This window comes from Bos javanicus, chromosome 11 (assembly GCF_032452875.1).
Source record: "Bos javanicus breed banteng chromosome 11, ARS-OSU_banteng_1.0, whole genome shotgun sequence".
NCBI lineage: Eukaryota > Metazoa > Chordata > Mammalia > Artiodactyla > Bovidae > Bos > Bos javanicus.
Genome location: NC_083878.1, coordinates 3477624 through 3494771, shown reverse-complemented (window position 1 = coordinate 3494771; position 17148 = coordinate 3477624).

The window sequence follows — 17148 nt, the reverse complement described above, 5'->3', positions numbered from 1 at the left end:
GTTGAGTTCGCCCACAAATGCAAGGGACACAGGTTCGATCCCTAGTCTGGGAAGATTCCACATGCCATAGGGCAACAGAGGCCGTGCATCACAACTACTGAAGCCTCCACCCTCTGGAGCCTGTGCTCCATGACGAGAAGCCACTGCAATGAGAAACCCACGCGCTGCAATGAAGAGTAGCCCCTGCTCACTGCAACTAGAGAAAACCCTCACGCAGCAGGGAAGACTCAGCACACCAACTAAAAAAAAAAAAAAAAAACCATTTAAATTTAAAAGATCAAAGGTCTCAGCCTGGCCTTCATGACCGCACCCCTGCCTGTCTTCCTAGACCCACTTGGCACTGCTCATCGGCTCATCGGCTCTAGCTATACTGACCCACTTTCTCTTTGTTCTATAAATTGCCCGTACTCTTTCCTGCCTTGGGTCCTTGACTCTTGTTCCACCCTTTCCTCACTCTTTGAAAGCCAATTTCTGCTACTCCTTGAGGTATCAGATTAACTTCCACTTGCTTAAAGAGTCCTTCCTTGCTCATCACCTCCCATTCCAATCTAAATTAGGTTCCTATTATACTCTCTCCTGATGCTCTCCACTTTTCCTTGATGTCACCATCAGAGTAAGTAGCTGTGTGATCATTTGTGCTCCCCACCAGAAAGTAAGCTCTATGGAGTAAGCACTTTCATTTTTAATTTATTATTTAGTGAAGTATAGTCAAATTACAATGTCACATTAATTTCTACTCATAGTAAAGGGATTCAGTTCTACATCTATATTCTTTTTCATATTCTTTCCCATTACAATTTGTCACAGGATATTCCATATAGTTCCCAGTACAGTAGGACCTTGTTGTTTATCCATTCTGTATATAATAGTTTGAATCTACTAATGCCTGATTCCCACCCCATCCCTCCCCATCCTCTTGGCAATGATAAGCCTGTTCTCTATGTCTGTGAGTGTTTCTATTTTGCTGGTAAGTTCATTTGTGTCATATTTTAGATCCCATATGTAAGTGATACTGTATGGTATTTGTCTTTCTCTTTCTGACTTTCTTCACTTAGTATGATAACCTCTAGGTCCATCCATCGGAGAAGGCAATGGCACCCCACTCCAGTACTCTTGCCTGGAAAATTCCATGGACGGAGAAGCCTGGTAGGCTGCAGTCCATGGGGTCGCTAAGAGTCAGACACAACTGAGCGACTTCACTTTCACTTTTCACTTTCATGCACTGGAGAAGGAAATGGCAACCCACTCCAGTGTTCTTGCCTGGAGAATCCCAGGGACGGGGAGCCTTGTGGGCTGCCATTCATGGGGTCACACAGAGTCAGATACAACTGAAGTGACTTAGCAGCTTAGCAGCAGCTTAGCAGATCCATCCATATTGATGCAAATGGCATTATTTCATCCCATTTCGTGGCTGAGTAATATTCCATGGTCTATATGTAGCACATCTTCTTTAACCATCCCAAGAAGTCTTTTGCTTTATTTTTTAAAACATTTTATTGGAGGATAATTGCTTTATAATATTGTGCTGGCTTCTGTCATACATCATTGTGAATCAGCCACAGGTATACGTATGTCCCCTCCCTCTTGAACCTGCCTCCCATCTCCCACCCCATCCCACCCCTCTAGGTTGTCACAGAGCACTGGGTTGAGCTCCCTGTGCTAAGGACTGTCTTTTACACTCACCTTGAGCCTAGGTCAGTATCTGGCATGAATTCAGCATGCTATAAATATTAATCAGATATCAGATGGATGAATGAACAGTGTTATTTTGCAGAAAGAGATAGTGGGAGGAGGCCCAACAGGATGAAAAAGAGGTGTTGAGGAGGATAAGATGGCAAATTTCACTATTCTTTTGAGAAAATTGATGGTAAAGGGGATGTGAGAAAGTAACTACTTGGAAAGGGGCAGCAGGGTCAGAGGAAGTTTCTCATTCTAAACCATCCAGAGAGTGATGTCAGGGTGTAGAGGAGTCCAGTGCTGGCAGGCCGCCTTCTCTAACCACATCCTCAAGGAACTCAGCCCGTATGCCATCAGCTCGTGACACTCTCTGAGCCAAGTCCTTTTAGGTTCAACCATCTACTACAGAGTTGCTGGCCCCTACTCTGAGCCCTCTTCTGACCACGGTTGTGTCCACTGCTTACCCCCCACACCTGTTGTCACCTCAGCCCCCTCTCTGGAGGGACTGCAAGACATTTGAAGACAACCTCCTCTGGCAAATTGTTGTTGTTGTTTAGTTGCTAAGTCACATTCGACTCCTTTGTGACCCCGTGGATTGTAGCCCACCAGGCTCCTCGGTCCATAGGATTTCCCAGGCAAGAATACTGGAGTGGGTAGCCATTTCCTTCTCCAGGGGATCTTCCTGACCTGGGCATCAAACCCACATCTCCTGAATTAGCAGAAGATTCTTTACCGCTGAGCCATCAGGGAAGCCCATCTTTGAGAACTGCTAACCTGAATATTAGAGGGTTGGTTCCAATAGGAACTAAGAATTTCTTCATTATTACTTACAGAATTACAAGGTGATGATGAACGTTGAGTTTTGTAATGAGTTTTAAATATTATCAGCCAGAATAGCTTTACTCTGGCCAGAGTCATAACCTGTTAGAATATACGTGATGAGACTGCCGCTTTCACAGATCGTTTCATTTTTCTGAGCTTCAGTTTCTTCATCAGTAAAATGAATGAGGGACTGGACTAGACTCTTAGCTCTCAGTCCCAGAACACACAGGCATTCAGGGTTTTTGAGGATAGAACTAGACCTATATATGTTAGGAATGTTTCTGACATACACTGCTGTTAACTGGCTTAGATTCTTTTAATTTCTATCATTTTATATTAACACCCCCTATTTGCTTGAAGTACAAGACCTTTTAGCACTAACACCCAAAAAAGATGTCCTTTTCATTATAGGGGGCTAGAATGCAAACGGAGCAGGCAATGGCACCCCATTCCAGTACTCTTGCCTGGAAAATCCCATGGACGGAGGAGCCTGGTAGGCTGTAGTCCATGGGGTCGCTAAGAGTCGGGCACGACTGAGCGACTTCACTTTCCCTTTTCACTTTCATGCATTGGAGAAGGAAATGGCAACCCATTCCAGTGTTCTTGCCTGGAGAATCCCAGAGACAGAGGAGCCTAGTGGGCTGCCATCTATGGGGTCACACAGAGTCGGACACGACTGAAGCGACTTAGCAGCAGCAGCAGCAGCAGAATGCAAAACTAGGAAGTCAAGAAACACCTGGAATAACAGGCAAATTTGGCCTTGGAATACGGAATGAAGCATGACAAAGGCTAATAGAGTTTTGCCAAAAGAACGCACTGGCCATAGCAAACAGCTTCTTCCAACAACACAAGACAAGACTCTACACATGGACATCACCAGATGGTCAACACTGAAATCAGATTTATTATATTCTTTACAGCCAAAGATGGAGAAGCTCTATACAGTCAGCAAAAACAAGACAGGGAGCTGACTGTGGATCAGATCATGAACTCCTTATTGCCAAATTCAGACTTAAATTGAAGAAAGTAGGGAAAACCACTAGATCATTCAGGTATGACCTAAATCAAATCCCTTATGTTTATACAGTGGAAGTGAGAAATAGATTTAAGGGACTAGATCTGATAGATAGAGTGCCTGATGAACTATGGAATGAGGTTCATGACATTGTACAGGAGACAGGGATCAAGACCATCCCCAAGAAAAAGAAACGCAAAAAAGCAAAATGGCTGTCTAGGGAGGCTTTACAAATAGCTGTGAAAAGAAGAGAAGTGAAAAGCAAAGGAAAAAAGGAAAGATATAAGCATCTGAATGCAGAGTTCCAAAGAATAGCAAGGAGAGATAAGAAAGCCTTCCTCAGTGATCAGTGCAAAAAAATAGAGGAAAACAACAGAATCAGAAAGACTAGAGATCTCTTCAAGAAAATTAGAGATACCAAGGGAATATTTCATGCAAAGATGGTCTCAATAAAGGACAGAAATGGTATGGACCTAACAGAAGCAGAAGATGTTAAGAAGAGGTGGCAAGAATACACAGAGAACTGTACAAAAAAGATCTTCACGACTCAGATAATCACGATGGTATGATCACTGACCTAGAGCCAGACATCCTGGAATGTGAAGTCAAGTGGGCCTTAGAAAGCATCACTACAAACAAAGCTAGTGGAGGTGATGGAATTCCAGTTGAGCTATTCCAAATCCTGAAAGATGATGCTGTGAAAGTGCTGCACTCAATATGCCAGCAAAATTGGAAAACTCAGCAGTGGCCACAGGACTGGAAAAGGTCAGTTTTCATTCCAATCCCAAAGAAAGGCAATGCCAAAGAATGCTCAAACTACTGCACAATTGCACTCATCTCACACGCTAGTAAAGTAATGCTCAAAATTCTCCAAGCCAGGCTTCAGCAATATGTGAACCGTGAACTTCCAGATGTTCAAGCTGGATTTAGAAAAGGCAGAGGAACCAGAGATCAAATTGCCAACATCGACTGGATCATCGAAAAAGCAAGAGAGTTCCAGAAAAACATCTATTTCTGCTTTATTGACTATGCCAAAGCCTTTGATTGTGTGGATCACAATAAACTGTGGGAAATTCTGAAAGATGGGAGTACCAGACCACCTGATCTGCCTCTTGAGAAATTTGTATGCAGGTCAGGAAGCAACAGTTAGAACTGGACATGGAACAACAGACTGGTTCCAAATAGGAAAAGGAGTACATCAAGGCTGTATATTGTCACCTTGCTTATTTAACTTATATGTAGAGTACATCATGAGAAACGCTGGGCTGGAAGAAGCACAAGCTGGAATCAAGATTCCTGGGAGAAATATCAATAACCTCAGATACTGAGATGACACCACCCTTATGGCAGAAAGTGAAGAGGATCTAAAAAGCCTCTTGATGAAAGTGAAAGAGGAGAGTGAAAAAGTTGGCTTAAAGCTCAACATTCAGAAAACGAAGATCATGGCATCTGGTCCCATCACTTCATGGGAAATAGATGAGGAAACAGTGGAAACAATGTCAGACTATTTTTTTGGGCTCCAAAATCACTGCAGATGGTGACTGCAGCCATGAAATTAAAAGATGCTTACTCCTTGGAAGAAAAGTTATGACCAACCTAGATAGCATATTCAAAAGCAGAGACATTACTTTGCCAACAAAGGTCCGTCTAGTCAAGGCTATGGTTTTTCCAGTGGTCACGTATGGATTTGAGAGTTAGACTATAAAGAAAGCTGAGCGCTGAAGAATGATGCTTTTGAACTGTGGTGTTGGAGAAGACTCTTGAGAGTCCCTTGGACTGCAAGGAGATCCAACAAGTCCATTCTGAAGGAGATCAGTTCTGGGTGTTCTTTGGAAGGAATGATGCTAAAGCTGAAACTCCAGTACTTTGGCCACCTCATGTGAAGAGTTGACTCATTGGAAAAGACCTTGATGCTGGGAGGGACTGGGGGCAGGAGGAGAAGGGGACGACAGAGGATGAGATGGCTGGATGGCATCACCAACTTGATGGACATGAGTTTGGGTAAACTCCGGGAGTTGGTGATGGACAGGGAGGCCTAGCATGCTGCAATTCATGGGGTTGCAAAGAGTCAGACATGACTGAGCAACTGAACTGAACTGAACTGGCAACCTGGCTAATAATAGTGCTAAAATTTCCCTCATGAAATTTTGGCCATGGTTGCATATAAACTGAGATTCTTTTTTTTCTCAAGAGACACTTTGTTCAGATGAATAATTCATTTATAATCAAAGAAACTGGGACTTCCCTGGTAGTCAATTGGTTAAGAATCTGCTTGCCAATGTAGGGTCACGGATTTGATCCCTGCTCCGAGAGGATTCCACACGCCATGGAGCAACTAAGCCCCATGTGCCACGACTACTGAGCCCATGCTCTAGAGCCTGCAAGCTGGCTACTTGAGCCCATGCCCGAGAGCCCATGCTCTGCAAAAAGAGAAGCCCGTGCACCTCAACTAGAAAGCAGCCCCCTCTCACCGAAACTAGAGAAAAGCCCGAAGGCAACATCCAGCACAGCCAAAAATAAATAAATAAATAGAATGTGAAAAAAAAAAGAACTTATAAAGAAATAAATAAATGAAAGAAACCCAAGTACTAATGTCTTATTCATCTATACGACTCTAATACATTTCCATCATTTTAATGAAACTAAATCCTTGATTTAGGAAGACTTCTACTGCAATAAAGGAGATATCTTAATCAGGAAATGTCCTATAACATTCATGAGGAACAAGGGCAGCATAAGATTTTCCAAGCTAAATTGCCTCCTTTTATTACCAGACCTTTCAGAGAAGGCGATGGCACCCCACTCCAGTACTCTTGCCTGGAAAATCCCATGGATGGAGGAGCCTGCTGGGCTACAGTCCATGATGTCGCTAAGAGTCAGACACAACTGAATGACTTCACTTTCACTTTTCACTTTCATGCATTAGAGAAGGAAGTTGCGACCCACTCCAGTGTTCTAGCCTCCGGAATCCCAGGGACGGGGAGCCTGGTGGGCTGCCATCTGTGGGGTCGCACAGAGTCGGACACGACGGGAGCAACTTAGCAGCATTACCAGACCTTTAGGCCTGAGAATCAGAGGAGAGTTCTTCTATGGGGTAGGAGAATAAAGAACTGAAACTTACTATGGAATTGAGAACAGAAATTACAGGCCTGGTTAAAAAGCAGAACACAGTGGTAGGGAAACCACCTCCTTCTAATAGAACCCAGAGGGTGAATCAGAGAGCTGATGAATGAGAAATCCCGGTGGGACAGGCCCAGAGCACTGATGGCTGAAGTCTCTCCAACTCACGCAGACAGGCAGGAGCTGCCATCTGTGGAGAAGTCAACCCTCCACCCCACCACGGGGTGATAGAACCCCCATCTCCCACTGCTGGCAAAGGTGGGGCAGGACAGGAACTCTACCGCGGCTGAGTGCCTCCATCATGCCAAAACCAAGCCTTAAAATTGGAATTGGCCTGAGGTATAGAAAGTAATCCAGAGAAGGCAATGGCACCCCACTCCAGCACCCTTGCCTGGAAAATCCCATGGACGGAGGAGCCTGGTGGGCTGCAGTCCATGGGGTCGAGAAGAGTCGGACATGACTGAGCGACTTCACTTTCACTTTTCACTTTCATGCACTGGAGAAGGAAATGGCAACCCACTCCAGTGTTCTTGCCTGGAGAATCCCAGGGACGGGGGAGCCTGGTGGGCTGCCGTCTATGGGGTCGCACAGAGTCAGACACGACTGAAGCGACTTAGCAGCAGCATAGAAAGTAAAATGGTATAGGGTTTTCCATTATATAGCATGGAAAAACCTGAACAAGTTGTTGGCCAACTCAATATCTCTTGCACACTCAAGCTTGTGGACTGTGGCCCATCTCTGCCACAGAGTTGCTATGGTCATCACCTTTGCTACAGTTATCCCAACCTTCCTGCCAGGAACCTTTTCACCTCTGCTCTGTGGCTTGAGAGCAGATGACAAACATACATGGAGTCCTTCCTGCTCAAGTTCCCATCTCTCCTTCTATTTCCCCAGGTTTAAATTGCCCTCCGCCTTCCTCTCTTCATGAATAGCAGGGTAATTCATTCATTCTCTCCTTCATTTCATGCATTCATTCTAATATTGCCATGTGGTAGAGACTACTTTGGTAATAAAAATACAGCAGGGAATAGACAAACTTCTGGGCTTTTCTAGTGGCTCAGACGATAAAGAATCTTCCCACAATGTGGGAAACCCAGGTTCGATCCATTGCCTGGGTTGGGAAGATCCCCTGGAGAAGGGACTGGCTACCCACTCCATTATTCTTGCCTGGAGAATTCCATGGACAGAGGAGCCTGGCGGGCTACAGTCCATGGGGTCGCAAAGAGTCGAACACGACTGAGTGACTAACACACATACACACACAGATAAGCTCCTTCTTGCCTGAAGATTGCATTCTGAAGGTGAGGGACAGACAGTAAACAAATAAATATATAATGTGTCAGGTGGTGACAAGTACCCTGAAGATAAATATAGAAGGGTAGAGGAATGAAGAGACACAGGAGACAGATGCTATTTTAGAGGTGGTCAGGGAGGCCTCTCTGTTGAGCTGACATTTGAGCAGAGAGTTCTGGGAACTTATAAAAATGCTTTATACACATAATAACCACAGATAATCAGCCATCTGGCACAGTAGGGGGACCTGTTCCCTTGGCAATATACCCAGAGCCCTGTCACAATGTAAGCCTGAACCAAATGACTTCTTGACCTCTAAAAGACAGGTAAATGCCATCTGGATGCACAGATTCACTGATGAGAGAGAAACTGGCCAAAAATAACCACAGCAGCAGAAACGGACTTCTATTCAAACCAATGTTCCCTAAAACGTATATGAAATTACTCAGCCAAGGAATGGTTCTGACAAAATCTGAATACCTAAAATTAGCCACCTGGCATTTCCAAATAGTGTTTTCCCTTACTCTGTATTGATTTGGAAAAGTTAAGAGAAGATTGAGAAAGACAAATATCATATAATATTGCATATATGTGAAAATCTAAAGAAATGGTACAAATGAAGCTACTTAAAAAACAGAAGAGTCACAGATGTAGAAAGCAAACTTGTGGTTACCAGGGGTGGGAGGGGTATAAATTGGGAGATTGGGATTGACATATACACACTAAATATATATATAGAATAATGACCAATAAGAACCTGCTATCTAGCACAGGGAATTCTATTTAGCACTCTGTAATGATCTTTATGGGAAAAAAATCTAAAAAAGAGTGGATATATGTGTATAACTGAAATCCCTGGGGGTCTGTGAGATATTCCCTTCTTCTTATAATAATGTCTGCCTTTTCGGCTAATCTGGCCTGAGTCAGTTTATTTTACCTTCAGTGGAAATGTCCTCATGAACCCTGGTAGGATCTGCAAGGTCTCAGACTATGCTGACTTGCTGTCACAGTCCCGGCATGTGGTAGGGACTCAATTAACATAAATTGAATTAATGCATGAAGGATGCCCTGGGCAAGCGTGCCCTGAGTGGGAGGAAAGGGCAGGAAAGTAGCATTGCCCAGCTAAGTGGGAATGATGGAAGAACGGTGGTGCAAAGTATACAAGAGAACACACTCAGAGGCCTAATACTTGGTTGGCCAAAAAGTTCATTCAGATTTTTCCATACCATCTTACAGAAAAACCCAAATCAACTTTTTGGCTAACCCCAACGTATTGGCAGTCAGGAACCTAACCAAAACCCTATAAACATCCATCCATATTTTGATGACATCTCAGATTGTGTAGTTACCTTCAACTGTAGGAGTCAGATCTTCACTTTCTTAGCCTCTCTTTCCACTGGAATACATAGATTTAATTTGGATTCAGCAACTAAGCACGCACACACACACACACACACACACTCAGATGAAATCGGTGTGAGCCACTGTTTGCAAGGCAACTCCAAGAGGAAAGGGGCAGGACACAGGGCACCCGCATGCTCTCTGTTGGACAGAGGGAGAGACAGCCTGGTTCTGGGGATGGAGCTTCCTGATCAGGTTGGTTCTGTGAACAGATTATGGACAATGTCTCTAGAATGTCAGCCCAATGTGTCCCCTTAGCTCTTCTAAGGACGTGTGTGCATGTGCTCAGGTGCTCAGTTGCTCAATTGTGTCCGACTCTTTGCGACCCCATGGACGGTAGCCCGCCAAGCTCCTTTGTCCATGGGATTCTCTCGGCAAGAACACTGGAGTGGGTTGCCATTTCCTTCTCCAGGGGTTCTTCCCCACTTGGATTGAACCCGCATCTCTTACATTGGCAGGTGGATCCTTTACCCCTGAGCCACCTGGGAAGCCTGTATATATACATGCATATAAATATATACATATTTGGTGGCACTAGATTGTCTCATGGCACCTGGAAATGCTGAGCAACCAGCCCTGAGGGCAGCTCCGGGGACTCTGCAGCAGGGGGTTGGAGATGGCCCTGTGTAAGCTCTGCCATTTACTTATCTCCTAATTCATCCTCAATGTTCATATTTCTTAATCAAATATTAATCAAATATTTCAAGAGAATCTGATTGGACCAGCCTTGAGTTTATAGCTAATCAACTATGGCAGGAAAAGCCAAATGATGGGGGGTAAAATGCCTGACTGGAGGTCTGTGGGCAGGGGAGCAGTGCTCACCAAGACGGGGTGGGTTAGTGTGCCAGGCGTCACCCTGGTGATGCTCACAACAGCGTTTGCATCAGAACAGGTTGGCAGTGACTGAAGCTGAGAGTGGACTGGCTCAGGGGAGAAAGTCTGAGCTGATGACCAGGGACCTTAGGCGGCAGGGAGGAGCATTCACAGTAGCCCTGTGTCAGACCACAGGTCTGTGTCTGGCTTAGGTTCATGCTCCAAACATTTCTGCACTCCTCAGAGATCAAAGGTGTCTGTACACCCGGTTAATGACCAAAGGAACTTTGGTGTCCTGCCGGGGCCACAGAGGACCCTGAGAAGAGGAATTCAGTTCCAAGCTGGACTCGAGTCTGAGGTGTCATACAGGGCCAGTAACTGTGGCCCCAGGAGGCTCTGAGCACTTGGCCTCCTCAGGGGGCAAAAAGAGGTGCTTCTGGGGTCCTACCAGATGTTGCCAGGCATGGACACTACCACCCTGGCCTAAGTTTGGTTGCTTAAAATATTTGGCAAGTGCAAAAATTCTTTGGATGAAAGAAGACCTGGGGTTTGATGACAAGCCCCAGTGGCACCAGAAATGGTCTAGCACTCTCTTAGCCATGTCTAGAGAAGCCAGATCTGGGGCTAAAGCCTATTAATTTTTTTTCAAATAGAAAATTCCAAGTATACCTAAAAGTAGAGAGACTGGCATAATGAACTCCTGCACCAATCACCCAAGTGCAGCTGATCAAGTCATGATTAATCTTTCCTCTATAACCCTACCCACTGCTTCCACTTGCCCTGTAGATTGCCTGCATGCATGCTCAGTCACTTCAGTCACATCTGACTCTTTTGCAGCCCCATGGGCTGTAGCCTGCCAGGCTCCTCTGTCCATGGGATTCTCCAGGCAAGAATACTGGAGTGGGTTGCCATTTCCTCCTCCAGGAGATCTTCTAGGCCCAGGGATTGAACCAGTATCTCCTGTGTCTCTCTCACTGCAGACAGATTCTTTACCGCTGAGCCACCAGGGAAGCCCACCTTGTCGATTATTGTGAAGCAAATTCCATCATATAATTTCATTCATAAGTATTTCAGGATGCACATCTAAAAGATAAAGCCTTTTTTAAAAAAAAATCAGTAATCATTAACACATCTAAGATAATTAAAAATTCTTCATCAAAAATCCTGTCAGTATTCAATAGTCCCTGTTATTGCCTTTTTAAAGCACAAACTCTAAAAATTAAAATTGGAATTCCCCCAACTGCTTTTAAAAGCATTCATTGGTGACAATATTCACAATGAGTATTCAAATATATTAAACCACCAAGCCAAAAAAGGCATAAATGATTAAAAAAAATTGTTCCTTACAACATGATAATTCATGAGACTAAAACCAGTTTCCACTATCTTTTCTCAGGCTTCTGCTTCTTATTTTCCAAGAAGAAAAGGAAAAAAGGTTAAAGCCTGAAGTCATCACTAGGGCTATTAAATTGTCCTCCCCCCACCGCTTTCCATCACTGAAAAGATTATACTTCCTCAGTTCCTCAAAGTGAGATGTGGCCAAATGACCTGTTCTTACCAGAGTCGTGAGTGGAAGTAATGAAATGTCAGTTTTCATCAGATAATTTAATTTCCACTAAGGGCCCTTCTGGAGCACTCTTTTCACTGTGCTATAGTGAGTGACTCAGGTTACTATATCAGCCAGGATGCTGGATGAACAGGTAGCAGACGAGAGAAACAAATGTGTTGTTTGAAGTCGCTGAGAGTTTGAGATTGTATGTTATTGAGATATAACCTGGCCAACCTTGACTCATGTAAAGTACTTAGGATTGGGATCACTGTAGCAGTCCAGTGGTTAAGACTCCATGCTCTCAATGCAGGGGGCATGGGTTCAATCCCTGTTCCAGGAACTAAGATCTTGCATGCCACATGGCATGGTCAAAAACAAAAGTGCTTAGGCTTGAGCTCGTAATTTCAGGGAAGGTCAAGCTATGGCTAATAACCACTTAGTGAGAGCCCTCTTGAGGGATCATTGGAGTCACCTCTTATGATCTTACTGAATTGATCTGTGCTATTGTTTAGTTAGAGCAGTGGAATTTTAATTCTTCAGGTTTTGATATTATTATAAGATGAATACAATAATTAAAAGAGTACTTTGACAAATTAAGCACTGAAGATGCATAAAATATTAAATGGACCTGAGAATGAAACAGAAGATGAAAACCCTAGCTTGGAGCATTATGTCTCTGCCCTGCCATTACGTTGCCCTTTGTTTCCAGGCCTCAGTTTCCTGTTTCTTGATGATAATCAAGATTAAAACAGTGACACCATTGGACATCTTCTATGTCCAATAGTTTCATGGAACTTAGTTTATTCAATCTTTACAACTATCAGTAGTTAATTTTTTGTTCTGTTTTTAAAACACAAAACTGGAAATATATTTATGGAGGTTGCATAACTGCCCAACAGTAGCTGGAGGTGGGCACAGGTTCGTGCCATGGTTGGTTTCAAAGCCATCCTCAATGAACGATCGAAGGTCCATCTCTTTTTCTAAACCCTGTGGATTTTTTGGTATGAGGCTGGCTATTCATTATGAGTAAGACCACATTGTCAAAAAGAAAACATTTTCTCCAACAAAAAGAATTGTTCTTTTAATCACATTTTCTATTGTGTAACAACACACATATTTTATAAAGACCAAGGAGTCTGCTATTAATATTCCCTGGCCTGTATACTATCAACGGGATTCAAAGAATCAAACCTTTATGATAGAATACAGATGCTAACCATAATGTAGACTAACTCTGAAACACAAATATTCCCCCTGAGAGCTTCATAGGCTCTTCTTTTTTGGTAAATTCTTTTCTTTTTTTAATTGAAGTATAGTTGATTTACAACGTTGTGTTAGTTTCATGTGTACAGAAAGGTGATTCAGGTGTACATACATATATATATATTTTCAGATTCTTATTCTTTATAGGTTATTACAAAATATTGAGTATACTTCTGTATGCTATATAGGTTTATTTGCCCTCCCCTGCTGCTGCTGCTGCTGCTGCTAAGTTGCTTCAGGTGTGTCCAACTCTTTGCAACCCCATGGACTGCAGCCCACCAGGCTCCCCCGTCCCTGGGATTCTCCAGGCAAGAACACTGGAGTGGGTTGCCATTTCCTTCTCCAATGCATGAAAGAGAAAAGTGAAAGGGAAGTCGCTCAGTCGTGTCCGACCCTTAGCGACCCCGTGGACTGCAGCCTAGGAGGCTCCTCCGCCCATGGGATTTTCCAGGCAAGAGTACTGGAGTGGGGTGCTATCGCCTTCTCCGTGCCCTCCCCTAGGCTATAGCAATTTATCTGGTAATTGAATAGATTTAAACCTGGGGCTTCATGAGTTGATGTTTTTTTTCTTTTTAAGAATGCAGAGGGGGCTTTCCTTGTGGTCCAGTTGTTAAGAGTCTAGCTTGCAAGGTAGGGGACAGCAGTTCGATTCTTGGTCTGGGAAGATTCCACATGCCCAGAGGCAAGTAAGCCTGTGCGCCACAACTAGGGAGCCCTTGCTCTAGAGTCCAGGAGCTGCAACTAATGAGCCCATGTGCTTCAACTACAAGCCCGTGCTCTGCAACAAGAGAAGCCACCACAATGAGAAGCCAGAGCACTGAACTAGAGAGCAGTCTCTGCTCTCCATAACTAGAGAAAACACTTGCAGCGACAAAGACCCAGCACAGCCAAAAATAACTAATAAAAATTACCACAAGAGTAACTGTAAACTCTAAAAAAAAAAAGAGAGAATTGAAGGTTCCTTAAAAAGATAAAAATAGAGCTATCATATGATCCATTGAAATTAACCAACCCTAGAAGAGTCCAGTAGAAATTGAAGTCAAAGATAATAGGAGGTGAGATGGGGGGTGGGGTAGATTGTGTTAGAGCCTTATGGCCCAGCAGAAGAGCTCTGGTTTTTACCCTGAGATAGGAGTTACTGCAGGAGACACAAGCGATGTCATGTTTTAGATGGTCATTCTGCTGCTGTGTTGACAATAGACTACAAGTTTATGTCAAAAAAAGAAAGCAAAGACCACCAGAACTTAAAAAAAATAAAATCAAGGCTGAGTTTATATACTCATCAGGCAAAGAAACATATCAGTGAAAAAGTTTACTGAGTAATTCATGAATTGGGAAAGGTCAGGGTTTTTTTAGAGGTGCTAGAAAGAGGAAAGGGGGTTGGTGGGGGTGAAGCTAATCTAAGACTGAAAACCGGCATGCTGGATAGGAATGGACAGTGCTGGATCAAACAGAGCCCTTTGTTCACTGGATAGGAACAAGCCTTCAGCTAGGCCTAACAAGAGTCTGGCCTAGGGGTCATTCAGAGTTCACAGTCCTTTATCAGCTTCAGTTGGTTTGAACCAGACGAGGTATACCATCAACTTTCCTTGGCAAGAGCTGTAAGTGGAAAAATTTTCCTTTTACAGTTGGGAACAGAGAAAGCTGTTAGGAAGTTCTTTCAGAAATCCAGGCAGAATAGATAGGGCTCATCCCACAGTGTATCATAGAGGTGATACACTGTGGGGTGTGTATCACCCATCGGCCATTGGTTGCTTGGGGTGGCTCTAGAGACAGAAAAAGCTGTGGACGGAGAAGGTTTAGGGAGCAGATTAAGAGTTCATGTGAGTTTAAGATGTCCATAGCTGCAGCAATAGAGACAGTGAGGTCTGGCCGGTGATATAAACTTGAGACTTGAAAAAGAGTATAGGTGATGTTGAACGTCAGGAGACCCGTGTGTAGTCAACCAACGAGCCAGTGAGATGGAGCCCTGGGGACTCCAACATATTTCCCCCTCCAAGTCCCAAATTTTAATTCACATATATTTTTATTACAATGAAAGTATTCTTGTAAGCCTCCTCAGATATTTTGTGGGAATATAAACCAATAAAGGGCTTCCCTGGTAGTTCAGTCAGTAAAGAACCCACCTGAAATGGAGGAGATCACCTGAAATACAGGAGACCTGGTTTCAATCCCTGGGTTGGGAATATTCCCTGCAGAAGGCAATGGCAACCCACTCCAGTACTCTTGCCTGGAAAATCCCATGGACAGAGGAGCCTGGTAGGCTACAGTCCATGGAGTCACAAGGGTTGGACACGGCTTAGTGACTAAACCGCCACCACCGTAAACCAATCCATGATCCTTGGAACTTTCACTGAGCTTAATACAGTTTTTTAATTTCTCCAGATTTATTAGATATCATTTTACAAATAAGGAATTTGAGGCCAGAATAGTTGAGTAATTTGCCTAGCCTCATATAACTAATAAAAGCAGGGCTAGGATTTAAGCCTTAAATTCACCTGAGTCCCTTTCAACTCTGCTTCCAATAGTAGTTTATTAATCTGGGTAGACAACAAAGTGAGCAGAAGGTGAAAAGTCCTAACAGTGTGTTGTTCCTTGCATGTATCAATTTGGTGCAACAGTCTTCAAACTTGAGTGTGTCACCCAGTGGCTTGTAAAAACACGGACTGCAGGACCTCAACCCAGAGGCTGATTCCGCATGTCTTGGATGTGATCTGCAATCTACATGTCTAACAAGTTCCCAGGTGATGCTGGTCTGGGGATGATACATGGAGAATCACAGGTTTAGCTGGTTTTCCCTGATTCTGCCAGCTAAATAGCCTGTCTCTACTTGCCAAATGCCCAGGTCTAACTCCCCAAAGGGGATTAGGGAGATCTGTTGCTAATTGGAACTTCAGAAAGGTCCTTGGTGACAGTTCCTTCAGTTTGTTTTCTTTCTTTCCTGTTTATGTGTGCACAGCTTGCAGAATCTTAGTTCCCTGACCAGGGATGAACCTGGGGCCCACTGGTGATGAAGACTCAGAGTCCTAATCACTGGACTGCCACGGAATTCCCAGTTCCTTCATTCTCTCCTTCCTAAAGAACATGGCTCTGGGGGGAAAGAGAAGGATGAGGTGATGGCAACTCTGGGTACTCTCCAATACAGTTTACCAAACTGTATGGTCAGTTCTTCTTTTATTATTATTCTCCCAGCAGTCTCAATGCCCTTTCCTGGGAACAAACTTCTATCATCACTGCTCTGGCTCCCAAAGTCCATCAGGCACAGGGAGGTTCGGATATGGTAGGCCCTAAATGCCTACACAGCTATTGGGCTTTGGGGGCTTAAATAACAAGAATACAAGCTTATAAACACAGTTAGATGCAGAGACCTTTGGAAGAAACTTGTACAAGAGAAAGGCCCTAAAGCTTAAGCTTCATTAGCTTCATGGCAATCAGCCTCTGATCAAACAGGTCTGTATATGTCTAAGCTCCAATTACAGATATTTGCTTAGTTCCCATGGGGCTCCTGAGCCTCAGGCTAATCAGAGGACTTGGTTGATTCCTGTGTAAGAGAACCTAAGCATTTAATGGTTGAAGAGGCTTGTCTGCCTTGAAACTGGTAATGGGGGAGGAGTTACAGGCTCCTTGCACATTGAAGGTAAGTTTTGACCCTGCACTCACATACTTATCTTTGAAGTCGATTTCTTCAGTGAGTTGAAAGCCTTCGATCTACAAACATGGAAACGCCCACTTAGAGATGATACTAATTATTCCTATTTAATTACATCAAGAACAAAATTCAATTAAATTCTTACTCTAAAAATCAGAAAAGTGAAATTGCTTTTCAAAATCAGGGTGAAGGCTCTTAAAATATATAAAGTGCTTGCTTGACAAAGACGACGACTGCAGAGGGTAGTACTTTTGAGTTTCTTTTGTATAGCTTCTTGAAATTTTATTTTTCCCACGTAGTTTGTTTCAGGACGTATTAGCGGTGGACTCAGCTTTAGTACAACATTCACTCGACAAATCCAGCTCAGCCTAAGTGAACGGCTCTGTAGTTAGGGGAAGTTACTACAAGAGTTACTAAATTAGGAGTGAGGGGAAGTTACTAATTGATTAAAGAGAAAGTTTGTAGAGAACAGCCACGCCCAAGAAGAACCTTGACCTAAGATGAAAAGGGCCTCTAAGAGGCCCAAATCAGGTGGCTTCCTGATTT